General features: G+C 54.6%; 32 non-coding genes across 32 annotated transcripts; all 32 read right to left on the reverse strand.

The window, feature by feature from the left end:
- Positions 1–664: 664 nt before the first annotated feature.
- Positions 665–736, reverse strand: Trnah-gug. The gene has a single exon. It is a non-coding gene; the product is annotated as a tRNA-His (tRNA).
- A 386-nt stretch (positions 737–1,122) lies between these two features.
- On the reverse strand, positions 1,123–1,194 carry Trnae-cuc. The gene has a single exon. It is a non-coding gene; the product is annotated as a tRNA-Glu (tRNA).
- Positions 1,195–1,639: 445 nt separating this feature from the next.
- On the reverse strand, positions 1,640–1,721 carry Trnal-uag. Its single transcript has one exon. It is a non-coding gene; the product is annotated as a tRNA-Leu (tRNA).
- A 747-nt stretch (positions 1,722–2,468) lies between these two features.
- Positions 2,469–2,540, reverse strand: Trnah-gug. The gene has a single exon. It is a non-coding gene; the product is annotated as a tRNA-His (tRNA).
- Positions 2,541–2,926: 386 nt separating this feature from the next.
- Positions 2,927–2,998, reverse strand: Trnae-cuc. The gene has a single exon. It is a non-coding gene; the product is annotated as a tRNA-Glu (tRNA).
- A 445-nt stretch (positions 2,999–3,443) lies between these two features.
- Positions 3,444–3,525, reverse strand: Trnal-uag. Its single transcript has one exon. It is a non-coding gene; the product is annotated as a tRNA-Leu (tRNA).
- Positions 3,526–4,272: 747 nt separating this feature from the next.
- Positions 4,273–4,344, reverse strand: Trnah-gug. Its single transcript has one exon. It is a non-coding gene; the product is annotated as a tRNA-His (tRNA).
- Positions 4,345–4,730: 386 nt separating this feature from the next.
- On the reverse strand, positions 4,731–4,802 carry Trnae-cuc. Its single transcript has one exon. It is a non-coding gene; the product is annotated as a tRNA-Glu (tRNA).
- Positions 4,803–5,247: 445 nt separating this feature from the next.
- Trnal-uag lies at positions 5,248–5,329 on the reverse strand. The gene has a single exon. It is a non-coding gene; the product is annotated as a tRNA-Leu (tRNA).
- A 747-nt stretch (positions 5,330–6,076) lies between these two features.
- On the reverse strand, positions 6,077–6,148 carry Trnah-gug. Its single transcript has one exon. It is a non-coding gene; the product is annotated as a tRNA-His (tRNA).
- Positions 6,149–6,534: 386 nt separating this feature from the next.
- Trnae-cuc lies at positions 6,535–6,606 on the reverse strand. The gene has a single exon. It is a non-coding gene; the product is annotated as a tRNA-Glu (tRNA).
- Positions 6,607–7,051: 445 nt separating this feature from the next.
- Trnal-uag lies at positions 7,052–7,133 on the reverse strand. The gene has a single exon. It is a non-coding gene; the product is annotated as a tRNA-Leu (tRNA).
- Positions 7,134–7,880: 747 nt separating this feature from the next.
- Trnah-gug lies at positions 7,881–7,952 on the reverse strand. The gene has a single exon. It is a non-coding gene; the product is annotated as a tRNA-His (tRNA).
- Positions 7,953–8,338: 386 nt separating this feature from the next.
- Trnae-cuc lies at positions 8,339–8,410 on the reverse strand. The gene has a single exon. It is a non-coding gene; the product is annotated as a tRNA-Glu (tRNA).
- A 445-nt stretch (positions 8,411–8,855) lies between these two features.
- Positions 8,856–8,937, reverse strand: Trnal-uag. The gene has a single exon. It is a non-coding gene; the product is annotated as a tRNA-Leu (tRNA).
- A 747-nt stretch (positions 8,938–9,684) lies between these two features.
- Trnah-gug lies at positions 9,685–9,756 on the reverse strand. Its single transcript has one exon. It is a non-coding gene; the product is annotated as a tRNA-His (tRNA).
- Positions 9,757–10,142: 386 nt separating this feature from the next.
- Trnae-cuc lies at positions 10,143–10,214 on the reverse strand. Its single transcript has one exon. It is a non-coding gene; the product is annotated as a tRNA-Glu (tRNA).
- Positions 10,215–10,659: 445 nt separating this feature from the next.
- Trnal-uag lies at positions 10,660–10,741 on the reverse strand. The gene has a single exon. It is a non-coding gene; the product is annotated as a tRNA-Leu (tRNA).
- Positions 10,742–11,488: 747 nt separating this feature from the next.
- Positions 11,489–11,560, reverse strand: Trnah-gug. Its single transcript has one exon. It is a non-coding gene; the product is annotated as a tRNA-His (tRNA).
- Positions 11,561–11,946: 386 nt separating this feature from the next.
- On the reverse strand, positions 11,947–12,018 carry Trnae-cuc. The gene has a single exon. It is a non-coding gene; the product is annotated as a tRNA-Glu (tRNA).
- Positions 12,019–12,463: 445 nt separating this feature from the next.
- On the reverse strand, positions 12,464–12,545 carry Trnal-uag. The gene has a single exon. It is a non-coding gene; the product is annotated as a tRNA-Leu (tRNA).
- Positions 12,546–13,292: 747 nt separating this feature from the next.
- Positions 13,293–13,364, reverse strand: Trnah-gug. Its single transcript has one exon. It is a non-coding gene; the product is annotated as a tRNA-His (tRNA).
- Positions 13,365–13,750: 386 nt separating this feature from the next.
- On the reverse strand, positions 13,751–13,822 carry Trnae-cuc. Its single transcript has one exon. It is a non-coding gene; the product is annotated as a tRNA-Glu (tRNA).
- Positions 13,823–14,267: 445 nt separating this feature from the next.
- Trnal-uag lies at positions 14,268–14,349 on the reverse strand. The gene has a single exon. It is a non-coding gene; the product is annotated as a tRNA-Leu (tRNA).
- A 747-nt stretch (positions 14,350–15,096) lies between these two features.
- Trnah-gug lies at positions 15,097–15,168 on the reverse strand. Its single transcript has one exon. It is a non-coding gene; the product is annotated as a tRNA-His (tRNA).
- Positions 15,169–15,554: 386 nt separating this feature from the next.
- On the reverse strand, positions 15,555–15,626 carry Trnae-cuc. Its single transcript has one exon. It is a non-coding gene; the product is annotated as a tRNA-Glu (tRNA).
- Positions 15,627–16,071: 445 nt separating this feature from the next.
- Trnal-uag lies at positions 16,072–16,153 on the reverse strand. The gene has a single exon. It is a non-coding gene; the product is annotated as a tRNA-Leu (tRNA).
- Positions 16,154–16,900: 747 nt separating this feature from the next.
- On the reverse strand, positions 16,901–16,972 carry Trnah-gug. The gene has a single exon. It is a non-coding gene; the product is annotated as a tRNA-His (tRNA).
- A 386-nt stretch (positions 16,973–17,358) lies between these two features.
- Trnae-cuc lies at positions 17,359–17,430 on the reverse strand. The gene has a single exon. It is a non-coding gene; the product is annotated as a tRNA-Glu (tRNA).
- Positions 17,431–17,875: 445 nt separating this feature from the next.
- On the reverse strand, positions 17,876–17,957 carry Trnal-uag. The gene has a single exon. It is a non-coding gene; the product is annotated as a tRNA-Leu (tRNA).
- Positions 17,958–18,704: 747 nt separating this feature from the next.
- Trnah-gug lies at positions 18,705–18,776 on the reverse strand. Its single transcript has one exon. It is a non-coding gene; the product is annotated as a tRNA-His (tRNA).
- Positions 18,777–19,162: 386 nt separating this feature from the next.
- On the reverse strand, positions 19,163–19,234 carry Trnae-cuc. The gene has a single exon. It is a non-coding gene; the product is annotated as a tRNA-Glu (tRNA).
- Between the last annotated feature and the right edge of the window lie 300 nt (positions 19,235–19,534).

A 19,534-nucleotide genomic window follows, 5' to 3' on the forward strand; every position in this document is an offset into this window, starting at 1 on the left:
GTATTTCCGCTGCTCTCCCACTGGAAGCGTCTCTTTAGGCCATCCACAGCAAGAAAAAGCCGTGCCCGCCGTACGGTAGCGACGCCACTTGTCTGTAGCTGTCGCAGTTAAGGAGACAGCGTCAAGAGACGTTTTCGTGCCGTGACCAGGTTTCGAACCTGCGCTTTCCTTAACCACTAAAGTATCGTAGCTGTAACTGTCAGGCGGAGCTAGAATGCTCCTTGTATCAAACATATGTGAGCTCAAGGAGGTTACACTTGAAGGAAAAGCGGCAGGTTAACGCGATCACATCAAAACCCCCGGCAGCTACGGGATTCGAAACCGCGCCTACAGAGAGACTGGTGCCTTAAACCAGCGCCTTAAAGCGCTCGGCCACGCTACATGCGCTGCTTGGTGCGCCAGTGTTCCTAGCATTTGTAGAAACAGTGCACGCCACAGCTTCCTGTTCTGCCGGGACTGGCTGCTCATCCATCGCACTTCAAACGACTGCCCTTTTCGACTACAGAGAGCAGCGGACGTCTGCGCTCTGGGAGGCGACATTACGTGTTGGGGATGAAGTGGTAGTGCTAACTGCGGCCTGCGGAACACGAGTGAAAAAATCAAGAGAGTACTGTCATTTCGAGTACTCGCCATTGCAACGGCAGCAAGGCAAAACTTTCAAAATTGCCGTGACCAGGATTCGAACCTGGGTTATTGCGGCCACAACGCAATGTCCTAACCACTAGACGATCACGGCCATGGCCACGGAGGCGCCCGCGAAGGCAGCTGGCTGCAATGCAAGTGGCGATACCCAGCAAAGCCTAGGCCAAGGTGTACGCCACAGCAGTGTCAGACACGGTCTCCATCACATGTATACGAGCAAATGAACGTGCCTGCGCTGTCAGGACTCTAACTACAGTGGTCAGCTGCATTCACCTCCGTGGCAATGTCTTGCAGTCCTCCAAGCCTCTTGACTACAGGTACCGGTATGTGGCTCGATAACAAGTGGATAGACGCCGCATCTCTCTCGCCGTCAGGTGTTGCCGCGAGTCATACTTAACGTAGCTTTCTGCACGCGTCAGCGTAGCGTCAGTCGAGCAAAGTCGAGACAAGTCGCATAGGAGGAGCAACAAAAACGCGCAATTCCGGTACCGGGAATCGAACCCGGGCCTCCTGGGTGAGAGCCAGGTATCCTAGCCACTAGACCACACCGGACAACGACGGCAGTGCTCTTTCCAGCGAACGCAGCAGCCGCCCACGGTTAACTGACGACAACTGTAAAAAATCCACTCTCTCGCGTTATAGAACGGCGTGCTCCGGACGCATTTCGTGGAGACGAACGCCAGCAATGATGAGAGCAAAAGGTGCCTACAAATCCTGTCGTTGCACCACGCACTGTTCTACGACAATTCACCAAGCAGACGCTCACGCCTTGTTGTGCTGTTTCCTTTGCGGGCAATGAGTGCATCTGCCTTCGACACAGGAAACATTACACGTTCGGCAGCTGTGGGATTGGAACCCACGCCTCCGAAGAGAATGGTGCCTGAAACCAGCGCCTTAGACCGCTCGGCCACGCTACCTACACAACACGCGCGTCACAAGAGCTGCGTCCTACCCCACGAGGACACACCGCAACGGCACAAAAATGAGACGTAAAAAGTGGCAACGGTGGGATTCGAACCCACGCCTCCGGAGAGACTGGTGCCTAAAACCAGCGCCTTAGACCGCTCGGCCACGTTACCGTTGGATCAGCAGCGGCAAAACGTTTCGTTTGTACTACAAAGATCACTTCGAAATGGAAGTATCTTGGCAATCGCCGTGCCATGTATTTCCGCTGCTCTCCCACTGGAAGCGTCTCTTTAGGCCATCCACAGCAAGAAAAAGCCGTGCCCGCCGTACGGTAGCGACGCCACTTGTCTGTAGCTGTCGCAGTTAAGGAGACAGCGTCAAGAGACGTTTTCGTGCCGTGACCAGGTTTCGAACCTGCGCTTTCCTTAACCACTAAAGTATCGTAGCTGTATCTGTCAGGCGGAGCTAGAATGCTCCATGTATCAAACATATGTGAGCTCAAGGAGGTTACACTTGAAGGAAAAGCGGCAGGTTAACGCGATCACATCAAAACCCCCGGCAGCTACGGGATTCGAAACCGCGCCTACAGAGAGACTGGTGCCTTAAACCAGCGCCTTAAAGCGCTCGGCCACGCTACATGCGCTGCTTGGTGCGCCAGTGTTCCTAGCATTTGTAGAAACAGTGCACGCCACAGCTTCCTGTTCTGCCGGGACTGGCTGCTCATCCATCGCACTTCAAACGACTGCCCTTTTCGACTACAGACAGCAGCGGACGTCTGCGCTCTGGGAGGCGACATTACGTGTTGGGGATGAAGTGGTAGTGCTAACTGCGGCCTGCGGAACACGAGTGAAAAAATCAAGAGAGTACTGTCATTTCGAGTACTCGCCATTGCAACGGCAGCAAGGCAAAACTTTCAAAATTGCCGTGACCAGGATTCGAACCTGGGTTATTGCGGCCACAACGCAATGTCCTAACCACTAGACGATCACGGCCATGGCCACGGAGGCGCCCGCGAAGGCAGCTGGCTGCAATGCAAGTGGCGATACCCAGCAAAGCCTAGGCCAAGGTGTACGCCACAGCAGTGTCAGACACGGTCTCCATCACATGTATACGAGCAAATGAACGTGCCTGCGCTGTCAGGACTCTAACTACAGTGGTCAGCTGCATTCACCTCCGTGGCAATGTCTTGCAGTCCTCCAAGCCTCTTGACTACAGGTACCGGTATGTGGCTCGATAACAAGTGGATAGACGCCGCATCTCTCTCGCCGTCAGGTGTTGCCGCGAGTCATACTTAACGTAGCTTTCTGCACGCGTCAGCGTAGCGTCAGTCGAGCAAAGTCGAGACAAGTCGCATAGGAGGAGCAACAAAAACGCGCAATTCCGGTACCGGGAATCGAACCCGGGCCTCCTGGGTGAGAGCCAGGTATCCTAGCCACTAGACCACACCGGACAACGACGGCAGTGCTCTTTCCAGCGAACGCAGCAGCCGCCCACGGTTAACTGACGACAACTGTAAAAAATCCACTCTCTCGCGTTATAGAACGGCGTGCTCCGGACGCATTTCGTGGAGACGAACGCCAGCAATGATGAGAGCAAAAGGTGCCTACAAATCCTGTCGTTGCACCACGCACTGTTCTACGACAATTCACCAAGCAGACGCTCACGCCTTGTTGTGCTGTTTCCTTTGCGGGCAATGAGTGCATCTGCCTTCGACACAGGAAACATTACACGTTCGGCAGCTGTGGGATTGGAACCCACGCCTCCGAAGAGAATGGTGCCTGAAACCAGCGCCTTAGACCGCTCGGCCACGCTACCTACACAACACGCGCGTCACAAGAGCTGCGTCCTACCCCACGAGGACACACCGCAACGGCACAAAAATGAGACGTAAAAAGTGGCAACGGTGGGATTCGAACCCACGCCTCCGGAGAGACTGGTGCCTAAAACCAGCGCCTTAGACCGCTCGGCCACGTTACCGTTGGATCAGCAGCGGCAAAACGTTTCGTTTGTACTACAAAGATCACTTCGAAATGGAAGTATCTTGGCAATCGCCGTGCCATGTATTTCCGCTGCTCTCCCACTGGAAGCGTCTCTTTAGGCCATCCACAGCAAGAAAAAGCCGTGCCCGCCGTACGGTAGCGACGCCACTTGTCTGTAGCTGTCGCAGTTAAGGAGACAGCGTCAAGAGACGTTTTCGTGCCGTGACCAGGTTTCGAACCTGCGCTTTCCTTAACCACTAAAGTATCGTAGCTGTATCTGTCAGGCGGAGCTAGAATGCTCCATGTATCAAACATATGTGAGCTCAAGGAGGTTACACTTGAAGGAAAAGCGGCAGGTTAACGCGATCACATCAAAACCCCCGGCAGCTACGGGATTCGAAACCGCGCCTACAGAGAGACTGGTGCCTTAAACCAGCGCCTTAAAGCGCTCGGCCACGCTACATGCGCTGCTTGGTGCGCCAGTGTTCCTAGCATTTGTAGAAACAGTGCACGCCACAGCTTCCTGTTCTGCTGGGACTGGCTGCTCATCCATCGCACTTCAAACGACTGCCCTTTTCGACTACAGACAGCAGCGGACGTCTGCGCTCTGGGAGGCGACATTACGTGTTGGGGATGAAGTGGTAGTGCTAACTGCGGCCTGCGGAACACGAGTGAAAAAATCAAGAGAGTACTGTCATTTCGAGTACTCGCCATTGCAACGGCAGCAAGGCAAAACTTTCAAAATTGCCGTGACCAGGATTCGAACCTGGGTTATTGCGGCCACAACGCAATGTCCTAACCACTAGACGATCACGGCCATGGCCACGGAGGCGCCCGCGAAGGCAGCTGGCTGCAATGCAAGTGGCGATACCCAGCAAAGCCTAGGCCAAGGTGTACGCCACAGCAGTGTCAGACACGGTCTCCATCACATGTATACGAGCAAATGAACGTGCCTGCGCTGTCAGGACTCTAACTACAGTGGTCAGCTGCATTCACCTCCGTGGCAATGTCTTGCAGTCCTCCAAGCCTCTTGACTACAGGTACCGGTATGTGGCTCGATAACAAGTGGATAGACGCCGCATCTCTCTCGCCGTCAGGTGTTGCCGCGAGTCATACTTAACGTAGCTTTCTGCACGCGTCAGCGTAGCGTCAGTCGAGCAAAGTCGAGACAAGTCGCATAGGAGGAGCAACAAAAACGCGCAATTCCGGTACCGGGAATCGAACCCGGGCCTCCTGGGTGAGAGCCAGGTATCCTAGCCACTAGACCACACCGGACAACGACGGCAGTGCTCTTTCCAGCGAACGCAGCAGCCGCCCACGGTTAACTGACGACAACTGTAAAAAATCCACTCTCTCGCGTTATAGAACGGCGTGCTCCGGACGCATTTCGTGGAGACGAACGCCAGCAATGATGAGAGCAAAAGGTGCCTACAAATCCTGTCGTTGCACCACGCACTGTTCTACGACAATTCACCAAGCAGACGCTCACGCCTTGTTGTGCTGTTTCCTTTGCGGGCAATGAGTGCATCTGCCTTCGACACAGGAAACATTACACGTTCGGCAGCTGTGGGATTGGAACCCACGCCTCCGAAGAGAATGGTGCCTGAAACCAGCGCCTTAGACCGCTCGGCCACGCTACCTACACAACACGCGCGTCACAAGAGCTGCGTCCTACCCCACGAGGACACACCGCAACGGCACAAAAATGAGACGTAAAAAGTGGCAACGGTGGGATTCGAACCCACGCCTCCGGAGAGACTGGTGCCTAAAACCAGCGCCTTAGACCGCTCGGCCACGTTACCGTTGGATCAGCAGCGGCAAAACGTTTCGTTTGTACTACAAAGATCACTTCGAAATGGAAGTATCTTGGCAATCGCCGTGCCATGTATTTCCGCTGCTCTCCCACTGGAAGCGTCTCTTTAGGCCATCCACAGCAAGAAAAAGCCGTGCCCGCCGTACGGTAGCGACGCCACTTGTCTGTAGCTGTCGCAGTTAAGGAGACAGCGTCAAGAGACGTTTTCGTGCCGTGACCAGGTTTCGAACCTGCGCTTTCCTTAACCACTAAAGTATCGTAGCTGTAACTGTCAGGCGGAGCTAGAATGCTCCATGTATCAAACATATGTGAGCTCAAGGAGGTTACACTTGAAGGAAAAGCGGCAGGTTAACGCGATCACATCAAAACCCCCGGCAGCTACGGGATTCGAAACCGCGCCTACAGAGAGACTGGTGCCTTAAACCAGCGCCTTAAAGCGCTCGGCCACGCTACATGCGCTGCTTGGTGCGCCAGTGTTCCTAGCATTTGTAGAAACAGTGCACGCCACAGCTTCCTGTTCTGCCGGGACTGGCTGCTCATCCATCGCACTTCAAACGACTGCCCTTTTCGACTACAGAGAGCAGCGGACGTCTGCGCTCTGGGAGGCGACATTACGTGTTGGGGATGAAGTGGTAGTGCTAACTGCGGCCTGCGGAACACGAGTGAAAAAATCAAGAGAGTACTGTCATTTCGAGTACTCGCCATTGCAACGGCAGCAAGGCAAAACTTTCAAAATTGCCGTGACCAGGATTCGAACCTGGGTTATTGCGGCCACAACGCAATGTCCTAACCACTAGACGATCACGGCCATGGCCACGGAGGCGCCCGCGAAGGCAGCTGGCTGCAATGCAAGTGGCGATACCCAGCAAAGCCTAGGCCAAGGTGTACGCCACAGCAGTGTCAGACACGGTCTCCATCACATGTATACGAGCAAATGAACGTGCCTGCGCTGTCAGGACTCTAACTACAGTGGTCAGCTGCATTCACCTCCGTGGCAATGTCTTGCAGTCCTCCAAGCCTCTTGACTACAGGTACCGGTATGTGGCTCGATAACAAGTGGATAGACGCCGCATCTCTCTCGCCGTCAGGTGTTGCCGCGAGTCATACTTAACGTAGCTTTCTGCACGCGTCAGCGTAGCGTCAGTCGAGCAAAGTCGAGACAAGTCGCATAGGAGGAGCAACAAAAACGCGCAATTCCGGTACCGGGAATCGAACCCGGGCCTCCTGGGTGAGAGCCAGGTATCCTAGCCACTAGACCACACCGGACAACGACGGCAGTGCTCTTTCCAGCGAACGCAGCAGCCGCCCACGGTTAACTGACGACAACTGTAAAAAATCCACTCTCTCGCGTTATAGAACGGCGTGCTCCGGACGCATTTCGTGGAGACGAACGCCAGCAATGATGAGAGCAAAAGGTGCCTACAAATCCTGTCGTTGCACCACGCACTGTTCTACGACAATTCACCAAGCAGACGCTCACGCCTTGTTGTGCTGTTTCCTTTGCGGGCAATGAGTGCATCTGCCTTCGACACAGGAAACATTACACGTTCGGCAGCTGTGGGATTGGAACCCACGCCTCCGAAGAGAATGGTGCCTGAAACCAGCGCCTTAGACCGCTCGGCCACGCTACCTACACAACACGCGCGTCACAAGAGCTGCGTCCTACCCCACGAGGACACACCGCAACGGCACAAAAATGAGACGTAAAAAGTGGCAACGGTGGGATTCGAACCCACGCCTCCGGAGAGACTGGTGCCTAAAACCAGCGCCTTAGACCGCTCGGCCACGTTACCGTTGGATCAGCAGCGGCAAAACGTTTCGTTTGTACTACAAAGATCACTTCGAAATGGAAGTATCTTGGCAATCGCCGTGCCATGTATTTCCGCTGCTCTCCCACTGGAAGCGTCTCTTTAGGCCATCCACAGCAAGAAAAAGCCGTGCCCGCCGTACGGTAGCGACGCCACTTGTCTGTAGCTGTCGCAGTTAAGGAGACAGCGTCAAGAGACGTTTTCGTGCCGTGACCAGGTTTCGAACCTGCGCTTTCCTTAACCACTAAAGTATCGTAGCTGTAACTGTCAGGCGGAGCTAGAATGCTCCATGTATCAAACATATGTGAGCTCAAGGAGGTTACACTTGAAGGAAAAGCGGCAGGTTAACGCGATCACATCAAAACCCCCGGCAGCTACGGGATTCGAAACCGCGCCTACAGAGAGACTGGTGCCTTAAACCAGCGCCTTAAAGCGCTCGGCCACGCTACATGCGCTGCTTGGTGCGCCAGTGTTCCTAGCATTTGTAGAAACAGTGCACGCCACAGCTTCCTGTTCTGCCGGGACTGGCTGCTCATCCATCGCACTTCAAACGACTGCCCTTTTCGACTACAGAGAGCAGCGGACGTCTGCGCTCTGGGAGGCGACATTACGTGTTGGGGATGAAGTGGTAGTGCTAACTGCGGCCTGCGGAACACGAGTGAAAAAATCAAGAGAGTACTGTCATTTCGAGTACTCGCCATTGCAACGGCAGCAAGGCAAAACTTTCAAAATTGCCGTGACCAGGATTCGAACCTGGGTTATTGCGGCCACAACGCAATGTCCTAACCACTAGACGATCACGGCCATGGCCACGGAGGCGCCCGCGAAGGCAGCTGGCTGCAATGCAAGTGGCGATACCCAGCAAAGCCTAGGCCAAGGTGTACGCCACAGCAGTGTCAGACACGGTCTCCATCACATGTATACGAGCAAATGAACGTGCCTGCGCTGTCAGGACTCTAACTACAGTGGTCAGCTGCATTCACCTCCGTGGCAATGTCTTGCAGTCCTCCAAGCCTCTTGACTACAGGTACCGGTATGTGGCTCGATAACAAGTGGATAGACGCCGCATCTCTCTCGCCGTCAGGTGTTGCCGCGAGTCATACTTAACGTAGCTTTCTGCACGCGTCAGCGTAGCGTCAGTCGAGCAAAGTCGAGACAAGTCGCATAGGAGGAGCAACAAAAACGCGCAATTCCGGTACCGGGAATCGAACCCGGGCCTCCTGGGTGAGAGCCAGGTATCCTAGCCACTAGACCACACCGGACAACGACGGCAGTGCTCTTTCCAGCGAACGCAGCAGCCGCCCACGGTTAACTGACGACAACTGTAAAAAATCCACTCTCTCGCGTTATAGAACGGCGTGCTCCGGACGCATTTCGTGGAGACGAACGCCAGCAATGATGAGAGCAAAAGGTGCCTACAAATCCTGTCGTTGCACCACGCACTGTTCTACGACAATTCACCAAGCAGACGCTCACGCCTTGTTGTGCTGTTTCCTTTGCGGGCAATGAGTGCATCTGCCTTCGACACAGGAAACATTACACGTTCGGCAGCTGTGGGATTGGAACCCACGCCTCCGAAGAGAATGGTGCCTGAAACCAGCGCCTTAGACCGCTCGGCCACGCTACCTACACAACACGCGCGTCACAAGAGCTGCGTCCTACCCCACGAGGACACACCGCAACGGCACAAAAATGAGACGTAAAAAGTGGCAACGGTGGGATTCGAACCCACGCCTCCGGAGAGACTGGTGCCTAAAACCAGCGCCTTAGACCGCTCGGCCACGTTACCGTTGGATCAGCAGCGGCAAAACGTTTCGTTTGTACTACAAAGATCACTTCGAAATGGAAGTATCTTGGCAATCGCCGTGCCATGTATTTCCGCTGCTCTCCCACTGGAAGCGTCTCTTTAGGCCATCCACAGCAAGAAAAAGCCGTGCCCGCCGTACGGTAGCGACGCCACTTGTCTGTAGCTGTCGCAGTTAAGGAGACAGCGTCAAGAGACGTTTTCGTGCCGTGACCAGGTTTCGAACCTGCGCTTTCCTTAACCACTAAAGTATCGTAGCTGTAACTGTCAGGCGGAGCTAGAATGCTCCATGTATCAAACATATGTGAGCTCAAGGAGGTTACACTTGAAGGAAAAGCGGCAGGTTAACGCGATCACATCAAAACCCCCGGCAGCTACGGGATTCGAAACCGCGCCTACAGAGAGACTGGTGCCTTAAACCAGCGCCTTAAAGCGCTCGGCCACGCTACATGCGCTGCTTGGTGCGCCAGTGTTCCTAGCATTTGTAGAAACAGTGCACGCCACAGCTTCCTGTTCTGCCGGGACTGGCTGCTCATCCATCGCACTTCAAACGACTGCCCTTTTCGACTACAGAGAGCAGCGGACGTCTGCGCTCTGGGAGGCGACATTACGTGTTGGGGATGAAGTGGTAGTGCTAACTGCGGCCTGCGGAACACGAGTGAAAAAATCAAGAGAGTACTGTCATTTCGAGTACTCGCCATTGCAACGGCAGCAAGGCAAAACTTTCAAAATTGCCGTGACCAGGATTCGAACCTGGGTTATTGCGGCCACAACGCAATGTCCTAACCACTAGACGATCACGGCCATGGCCACGGAGGCGCCCGCGAAGGCAGCTGGCTGCAATGCAAGTGGCGATACCCAGCAAAGCCTAGGCCAAGGTGTACGCCACAGCAGTGTCAGACACGGTCTCCATCACATGTATACGAGCAAATGAACGTGCCTGCGCTGTCAGGACTCTAACTACAGTGGTCAGCTGCATTCACCTCCGTGGCAATGTCTTGCAGTCCTCCAAGCCTCTTGACTACAGGTACCGGTATGTGGCTCGATAACAAGTGGATAGACGCCGCATCTCTCTCGCCGTCAGGTGTTGCCGCGAGTCATACTTAACGTAGCTTTCTGCACGCGTCAGCGTAGCGTCAGTCGAGCAAAGTCGAGACAAGTCGCATAGGAGGAGCAACAAAAACGCGCAATTCCGGTACCGGGAATCGAACCCGGGCCTCCTGGGTGAGAGCCAGGTATCCTAGCCACTAGACCACACCGGACAACGACGGCAGTGCTCTTTCCAGCGAACGCAGCAGCCGCCCACGGTTAACTGACGACAACTGTAAAAAATCCACTCTCTCGCGTTATAGAACGGCGTGCTCCGGACGCATTTCGTGGAGACGAACGCCAGCAATGATGAGAGCAAAAGGTGCCTACAAATCCTGTCGTTGCACCACGCACTGTTCTACGACAATTCACCAAGCAGACGCTCACGCCTTGTTGTGCTGTTTCCTTTGCGGGCAATGAGTGCATCTGCCTTCGACACAGGAAACATTACACGTTCGGCAGCTGTGGGATTGGAACCCACGCCTCCGAAGAGAATGGTGCCTGAAACCAGCGCCTTAGACCGCTCGGCCACGCTACCTACACAACACGCGCGTCACAAGAGCTGCGTCCTACCCCACGAGGACACACCGCAACGGCACAAAAATGAGACGTAAAAAGTGGCAACGGTGGGATTCGAACCCACGCCTCCGGAGAGACTGGTGCCTAAAACCAGCGCCTTAGACCGCTCGGCCACGTTACCGTTGGATCAGCAGCGGCAAAACGTTTCGTTTGTACTACAAAGATCACTTCGAAATGGAAGTATCTTGGCAATCGCCGTGCCATGTATTTCCGCTGCTCTCCCACTGGAAGCGTCTCTTTAGGCCATCCACAGCAAGAAAAAGCCGTGCCCGCCGTACGGTAGCGACGCCACTTGTCTGTAGCTGTCGCAGTTAAGGAGACAGCGTCAAGAGACGTTTTCGTGCCGTGACCAGGTTTCGAACCTGCGCTTTCCTTAACCACTAAAGTATCGTAGCTGTAACTGTCAGGCGGAGCTAGAATGCTCCATGTATCAAACATATGTGAGCTCAAGGAGGTTACACTTGAAGGAAAAGCGGCAGGTTAACGCGATCACATCAAAACCCCCGGCAGCTACGGGATTCGAAACCGCGCCTACAGAGAGACTGGTGCCTTAAACCAGCGCCTTAAAGCGCTCGGCCACGCTACATGCGCTGCTTGGTGCGCCAGTGTTCCTAGCATTTGTAGAAACAGTGCACGCCACAGCTTCCTGTTCTGCCGGGACTGGCTGCTCATCCATCGCACTTCAAACGACTGCCCTTTTCGACTACAGAGAGCAGCGGACGTCTGCGCTCTGGGAGGCGACATTACGTGTTGGGGATGAAGTGGTAGTGCTAACTGCGGCCTGCGGAACACGAGTGAAAAAATCAAGAGAGTACTGTCATTTCGAGTACTCGCCATTGCAACGGCAGCAAGGCAAAACTTTCAAAATTGCCGTGACCAGGATTCGAACCTGGGTTATTGCGGCCACAACGCAATGTCCTAACCACTAGACGATCACGGCCATGGCCACGGAGGCGCCCGCGAAGGCAGCTGGCTGCAATGCAAGTGGCGATACCCAGCAAAGCCTAGGCCAAGGTGTACGCCACAGCAGTGTCAGACACGGTCTCCATCACATGTATACGAGCAAATGAACGTGCCTGCGCTGTCAGGACTCTAACTACAGTGGTCAGCTGCATTCACCTCCGTGGCAATGTCTTGCAGTCCTCCAAGCCTCTTGACTACAGGTACCGGTATGTGGCTCGATAACAAGTGGATAGACGCCGCATCTCTCTCGCCGTCAGGTGTTGCCGCGAGTCATACTTAACGTAGCTTTCTGCACGCGTCAGCGTAGCGTCAGTCGAGCAAAGTCGAGACAAGTCGCATAGGAGGAGCAACAAAAACGCGCAATTCCGGTACCGGGAATCGAACCCGGGCCTCCTGGGTGAGAGCCAGGTATCCTAGCCACTAGACCACACCGGACAACGACGGCAGTGCTCTTTCCAGCGAACGCAGCAGCCGCCCACGGTTAACTGACGACAACTGTAAAAAATCCACTCTCTCGCGTTATAGAACGGCGTGCTCCGGACGCATTTCGTGGAGACGAACGCCAGCAATGATGAGAGCAAAAGGTGCCTACAAATCCTGTCGTTGCACCACGCACTGTTCTACGACAATTCACCAAGCAGACGCTCACGCCTTGTTGTGCTGTTTCCTTTGCGGGCAATGAGTGCATCTGCCTTCGACACAGGAAACATTACACGTTCGGCAGCTGTGGGATTGGAACCCACGCCTCCGAAGAGAATGGTGCCTGAAACCAGCGCCTTAGACCGCTCGGCCACGCTACCTACACAACACGCGCGTCACAAGAGCTGCGTCCTACCCCACGAGGACACACCGCAACGGCACAAAAATGAGACGTAAAAAGTGGCAACGGTGGGATTCGAACCCACGCCTCCGGAGAGACTGGTGCCTAAAACCAGCGCCTTAGACCGCTCGGCCACGTTACCGTTGGATCAGCAGCGGCAAAACGTTTCGTTTGTACTACAAAGATCACTTCGAAATGGAAGTATCTTGGCAATCGCCGTGCCATGTATTTCCGCTGCTCTCCCACTGGAAGCGTCTCTTTAGGCCATCCACAGCAAGAAAAAGCCGTGCCCGCCGTACGGTAGCGACGCCACTTGTCTGTAGCTGTCGCAGTTAAGGAGACAGCGTCAAGAGACGTTTTCGTGCCGTGACCAGGTTTCGAACCTGCGCTTTCCTTAACCACTAAAGTATCGTAGCTGTAACTGTCAGGCGGAGCTAGAATGCTCCATGTATCAAACATATGTGAGCTCAAGGAGGTTACACTTGAAGGAAAAGCGGCAGGTTAACGCGATCACATCAAAACCCCCGGCAGCTACGGGATTCGAAACCGCGCCTACAGAGAGACTGGTGCCTTAAACCAGCGCCTTAAAGCGCTCGGCCACGCTACATGCGCTGCTTGGTGCGCCAGTGTTCCTAGCATTTGTAGAAACAGTGCACGCCACAGCTTCCTGTTCTGCCGGGACTGGCTGCTCATCCATCGCACTTCAAACGACTGCCCTTTTCGACTACAGAGAGCAGCGGACGTCTGCGCTCTGGGAGGCGACATTACGTGTTGGGGATGAAGTGGTAGTGCTAACTGCGGCCTGCGGAACACGAGTGAAAAAATCAAGAGAGTACTGTCATTTCGAGTACTCGCCATTGCAACGGCAGCAAGGCAAAACTTTCAAAATTGCCGTGACCAGGATTCGAACCTGGGTTATTGCGGCCACAACGCAATGTCCTAACCACTAGACGATCACGGCCATGGCCACGGAGGCGCCCGCGAAGGCAGCTGGCTGCAATGCAAGTGGCGATACCCAGCAAAGCCTAGGCCAAGGTGTACGCCACAGCAGTGTCAGACACGGTCTCCATCACATGTATACGAGCAAATGAACGTGCCTGCGCTGTCAGGACTCTAACTACAGTGGTTAGCTGCATTCACCTCCGTGGCAATGTCTTGCAGTCCTCCAAGCCTCTTGACTACAGGTACCGGTATGTGGCTCGATAACAAGTGGATAGACGCCGCATCTCTCTCGCCGTCAGGTGTTGCCGCGAGTCATACTTAACGTAGCTTTCTGCACGCGTCAGCGTAGCGTCAGTCGAGCAAAGTCGAGACAAGTCGCATAGGAGGAGCAACAAAAACGCGCAATTCCGGTACCGGGAATCGAACCCGGGCCTCCGGGGTGAGAGCCAGGTATCCTAGCCACTAGACCACACCGGACAACGACGGCAGTGCTCTTTCCAGCGAACGCAGCAGGCGCCCACGGTTAACTGACGACAACTGTAAAAAATCCACTCTCTCGCGTTATAGAACGGCGTGCTCCGGACGCATTTCGTGGAGACGAACGCCAGCAATGATGAGAGCAAAAGGTGCCTACAAATCCTGTCGTTGCACCACGCACTGTTCTACGACAATTCACCAAGCAGACGCTCACGCCTTGTTGTGCTGTTTCCTTTGCGGGCAATGAGTGCATCTGCCTTCGACACAGGAAACATTACACGTTCGGCAGCTGTGGGATTGGAACCCACGCCTCCGAAGAGAATGGTGCCTGAAACCAGCGCCTTAGACCGCTCGGCCACGCTACCTACACAACACGCGCGTCACAAGAGCTGCGTCCTACCCCACGAGGACACACCGCAACGGCACAAAAATGAGACGTAAAAAGTGGCAACGGTGGGATTCGAACCCACGCCTCCGGAGAGACTGGTGCCTAAAACCAGCGCCTTAGACCGCTCGGCCACGTTACCGTTGGATCAGCAGCGGCAAAACGTTTCGTTTGTACTACAAAGATCACTTCGAAATGGAAGTATCTTGGCAATCGCCGTGCCATGTATTTCCGCTGCTCTCCCACTGGAAGCGTCTCTTTAGGCCATCCACAGCAAGAAAAAGCCGTGCCCGCCGTACGGTAGCGACGCCACTTGTCTGTAGCTGTCGCAGTTAAGGAGACAGCGTCAAGAGACGTTTTCGTGCCGTGACCAGGTTTCGAACCTGCGCTTTCCTTAACCACTAAAGTATCGTAGCTGTAACTGTCAGGCGGAGCTAGAATGCTCCATGTATCAAACATATGTGAGCTCAAGGAGGTTACACTTGAAGGAAAAGCGGCAGGTTAACGCGATCACATCAAAACCCCCGGCAGCTACGGGATTCGAAACCGCGCCTACAGAGAGACTGGTGCCTTAAACCAGCGCCTTAAAGCGCTCGGCCACGCTACATGCGCTGCTTGGTGCGCCAGTGTTCCTAGCATTTGTAGAAACAGTGCACGCCACAGCTTCCTGTTCTGCCGGGACTGGCTGCTCATCCATCGCACTTCAAACGACTGCCCTTTTCGACTACAGAGAGCAGCGGACGTCTGCGCTCTGGGAGGCGACATTACGTGTTGGGGATGAAGTGGTAGTGCTAACTGCGGCCTGCGGAACACGAGTGAAAAAATCAAGAGAGTACTGTCATTTCGAGTACTCGCCATTGCAACGGCAGCAAGGCAAAACTTTCAAAATTGCCGTGACCAGGATTCGAACCTGGGTTATTGCGGCCACAACGCAATGTCCTAACCACTAGACGATCACGGCCATGGCCACGGAGGCGCCCGCGAAGGCAGCTGGCTGCAATGCAAGTGGCGATACCCAGCAAAGCCTAGGCCAAGGTGTACGCCACAGCAGTGTCAGACACGGTCTCCATCACATGTATACGAGCAAATGAACGTGCCTGCGCTGTCAGGACTCTAACTACAGTGGTCAGCTGCATTCACCTCCGTGGCAATGTCTTGCAGTCCTCCAAGCCTCTTGACTACAGGTACCGGTATGTGGCTCGATAACAAGTGGATAGACGCCGCATCTCTCTCGCCGTCAGGTGTTGCCGCGAGTCATACTTAACGTAGCTTTCTGCACGCGTCAGCGTAGCGTCAGTCGAGCAAAGTCGAGACAAGTCGCATAGGAGGAGCAACAAAAACGCGCAATTCCGGTACCGGGAATCGAACCCGGGCCTCCTGGGTGAGAGCCAGGTATCCTAGCCACTAGACCACACCGGACAACGACGGCAGTGCTCTTTCCAGCGAACGCAGCAGCCGCCCACGGTTAACTGACGACAACTGTAAAAAATCCACTCTCTCGCGTTATAGAACGGCGTGCTCCGGACGCATTTCGTGGAGACGAACGCCAGCAATGATGAGAGCAAAAGGTGCCTACAAATCCTGTCGTTGCACCACGCACTGTTCTACGACAATTCACCAAGCAGACGCTCACGCCTTGTTGTGCTGTTTCCTTTGCGGGCAATGAGTGCATCTGCCTTCGACACAGGAAACATTACACGTTCGGCAGCTGTGGGATTGGAACCCACGCCTCCGAAGAGAATGGTGCCTGAAACCAGCGCCTTAGACCGCTCGGCCACGCTACCTACACAACACGCGCGTCACAAGAGCTGCGTCCTACCCCACGAGGACACACCGCAACGGCACAAAAATGAGACGTAAAAAGTGGCAACGGTGGGATTCGAACCCACGCCTCCGGAGAGACTGGTGCCTAAAACCAGCGCCTTAGACCGCTCGGCCACGTTACCGTTGGATCAGCAGCGGCAAAACGTTTCGTTTGTACTACAAAGATCACTTCGAAATGGAAGTATCTTGGCAATCGCCGTGCCATGTATTTCCGCTGCTCTCCCACTGGAAGCGTCTCTTTAGGCCATCCACAGCAAGAAAAAGCCGTGCCCGCCGTACGGTAGCGACGCCACTTGTCTGTAGCTGTCGCAGTTAAGGAGACAGCGTCAAGAGACGTTTTCGTGCCGTGACCAGGTTTCGAACCTGCGCTTTCCTTAACCACTAAAGTATCGTAGCTGTAACTGTCAGGCGGAGCTAGAATGCTCCATGTATCAAACATATGTGAGCTCAAGGAGGTTACACTTGAAGGAAAAGCGGCAGGTTAACGCGATCACATCAAAACCCCCGGCAGCTACGGGATTCGAAACCGCGCCTACAGAGAGACTGGTGCCTTAAACCAGCGCCTTAAAGCGCTCGGCCACGCTACATGCGCTGCTTGGTGCGCCAGTGTTCCTAGCATTTGTAGAAACAGTGCACGCCACAGCTTCCTGTTCTGCCGGGACTGGCTGCTCATCCATCGCACTTCAAACGACTGCCCTTTTCGACTACAGAGAGCAGCGGACGTCTGCGCTCTGGGAGGCGACATTACGTGTTGGGGATGAAGTGGTAGTGCTAACTGCGGCCTGCGGAACACGAGTGAAAAAATCAAGAGAGTACTGTCATTTCGAGTACTCGCCATTGCAACGGCAGCAAGGCAAAACTTTCAAAATTGCCGTGACCAGGATTCGAACCTGGGTTATTGCGGCCACAACGCAATGTCCTAACCACTAGACGATCACGGCCATGGCCACGGAGGCGCCCGCGAAGGCAGCTGGCTGCAATGCAAGTGGCGATACCCAGCAAAGCCTAGGCCAAGGTGTACGCCACAGCAGTGTCAGACACGGTCTCCATCACATGTATACGAGCAAATGAACGTGCCTGCGCTGTCAGGACTCTAACTACAGTGGTCAGCTGCATTCACCTCCGTGGCAATGTCTTGCAGTCCTCCAAGCCTCTTGACTACAGGTACCGGTATGTGGCTCGATAACAAGTGGATAGACGCCGCATCTCTCTCGCCGTCAGGTGTTGCCGCGAGTCATACTTAACGTAGCTTTCTGCACGCGTCAGCGTAGCGTCAGTCGAGCAAAGTCGAGACAAGTCGCATAGGAGGAGCAACAAAAACGCGCAATTCCGGTACCGGGAATCGAACCCGGGCCTCCTGGGTGAGAGCCAGGTATCCTAGCCACTAGACCACACCGGACAACGACGGCAGTGCTCTTTCCAGCGAACGCAGCAGGCGCCCACGGTTAACTGACGACAACTGTAAAAAATCCACTCTCTCGCGTTATAGAACGGCGTGCTCCGGACGCATTTCGTGGAGACGAACGCCAGCAATGATGAGAGCAAAAGGTGCCTACAAATCCTGTCGTTGCACCACGCACTGTTCTACGACAATTCACCAAGCAGACGCTCACGCCTTGTTGTGCTGTTTCCTTTGCGGGCAATGAGTGCATCTGCCTTCGACACAGGAAACATTACACGTTCGGCAGCTGTGGGATTGGAACCCACGCCTCCGAAGAGAATGGTGCCTGAAACCAGCGCCTTAGACCGCTCGGCCACGCTACCTACACAACACGCGCGTCACAAGAGCTGCGTCCTACCCCACGAGGACACACCGCAACGGCACAAAAATGAGACGTAAAAAGTGGCAACGGTGGGATTCGAACCCACGCCTCCGGAGAGACTGGTGCCTAAAACCAGCGCCTTAGACCGCTCGGCCACGTTACCGTTGGATCAGCAGCGGCAAAACGTTTCGTTTGTACTACAAAGATCACTTCGAAATGGAAGTATCTTGGCAATCGCCGTGCCATGTATTTCCGCTGCTCTCCCACTGGAAGCGTCTCTTTAGGCCATCCACAGCAAGAAAAAGCCGTGCCCGCCGTACGGTAGCGACGCCACTTGTCTGTAGCTGTCGCAGTTAAGGAGACAGCGTCAAGAGACGTTTTCGTGCCGTGACCAGGTTTCGAACCTGCGCTTTCCTTAACCACTAAAGTATCGTAGCTGTAACTGTCAGGCGGAGCTAGAATGCTCCATGTATCAAACATATGTGAGCTCAAGGAGGTTACACTTGAAGGAAAAGCGGCAGGTTAACGCGATCACATCAAAACCCCCGGCAGCTACGGGATTCGAAACCGCGCCTACAGAGAGACTGGTGCCTTAAACCAGCGCCTTAAAGCGCTCGGCCACGCTACATGCGCTGCTTGGTGCGCCAGTGTTCCTAGCATTTGTAGAAACAGTGCACGCCACAGCTTCCTGTTCTGCCGGGACTGGCTGCTCATCCATCGCACTTCAAACGACTGCCCTTTTCGACTACAGAGAGCAGCGGACGTCTGCGCTCTGGGAGGCGACATTACGTGTTGGGGATGAAGTGGTAGTGCTAACTGCGGCCTGCGGAACACGAGTGAAAAAATCAAGAGAGTACTGTCATTTCGAGTACTCGCCATTGCAACGGCAGCAAGGCAAAACTTTCAAAATTGCCGTGACCAGGATTCGAACCTGGGTTATTGCGGCCACAACGCAATGTCCTAACCACTAGACGATCACGGCCATGGCCACGGAGGCGCCCGCGAAGGCAGCTGGCTGCAATGCAAGTGGCGATACCCAGCAAAGCCTAGGCCAAGGTGTACGCCACAGCAGTGTCAGACACGGTCTCCATCACATGTATACGAGCAAATGAACGTGCCTGCGCTGTCAGGACTCTAACTACAGTGGTCAGCTGCATTCACCTCCGTGGCAATGTCTTGCAGTCCTCCAAGCCTCTTGACTACAGGTACCGGTATGTGGCTCGATAACAAGTGGATAGACGCCGCATCTCTCTCGCCGTCAGGTGTTGCCGCGAGTCATACTTAACGTAGCTTTCTGCACGCGTCAGCGTAGCGTCAGTCGAGCAAAGTCGAGACAAGTCGCATAGGAGGAGCAACAAAAACGCGCAATTCCGGTACCGGGAATCGAACCCGGGCCTCCTGGGTGAGAGCCAGGTATCCTAGCCACTAGACCACACCGGACAACGACGGCAGTGCTCTTTCCAGCGAACGCAGCAGCCGCCCACGGTTAACTGACGACAACTGTAAAAAATCCACTCTCTCGCGTTATAGAACGGCGTGCTCCGGACGCATTTCGTGGAGACGAACGCCAGCAATGATGAGAGCAAAAGGTGCCTACAAATCCTGTCGTTGCACCACGCACTGTTCTACGACAATTCACCAAGCAGACGCTCACGCCTTGTTGTGCTGTTTCCTTTGCGGGCAATGAGTGCATCTGCCTTCGACACAGGAAACATTACACGTTCGGCAGCTGTGGGATTG

Source organism: Schistocerca piceifrons, chromosome 1 (genome assembly GCF_021461385.2).
Source record: "Schistocerca piceifrons isolate TAMUIC-IGC-003096 chromosome 1, iqSchPice1.1, whole genome shotgun sequence".
Classification (NCBI taxonomy): domain Eukaryota; kingdom Metazoa; phylum Arthropoda; class Insecta; order Orthoptera; family Acrididae; genus Schistocerca; species Schistocerca piceifrons.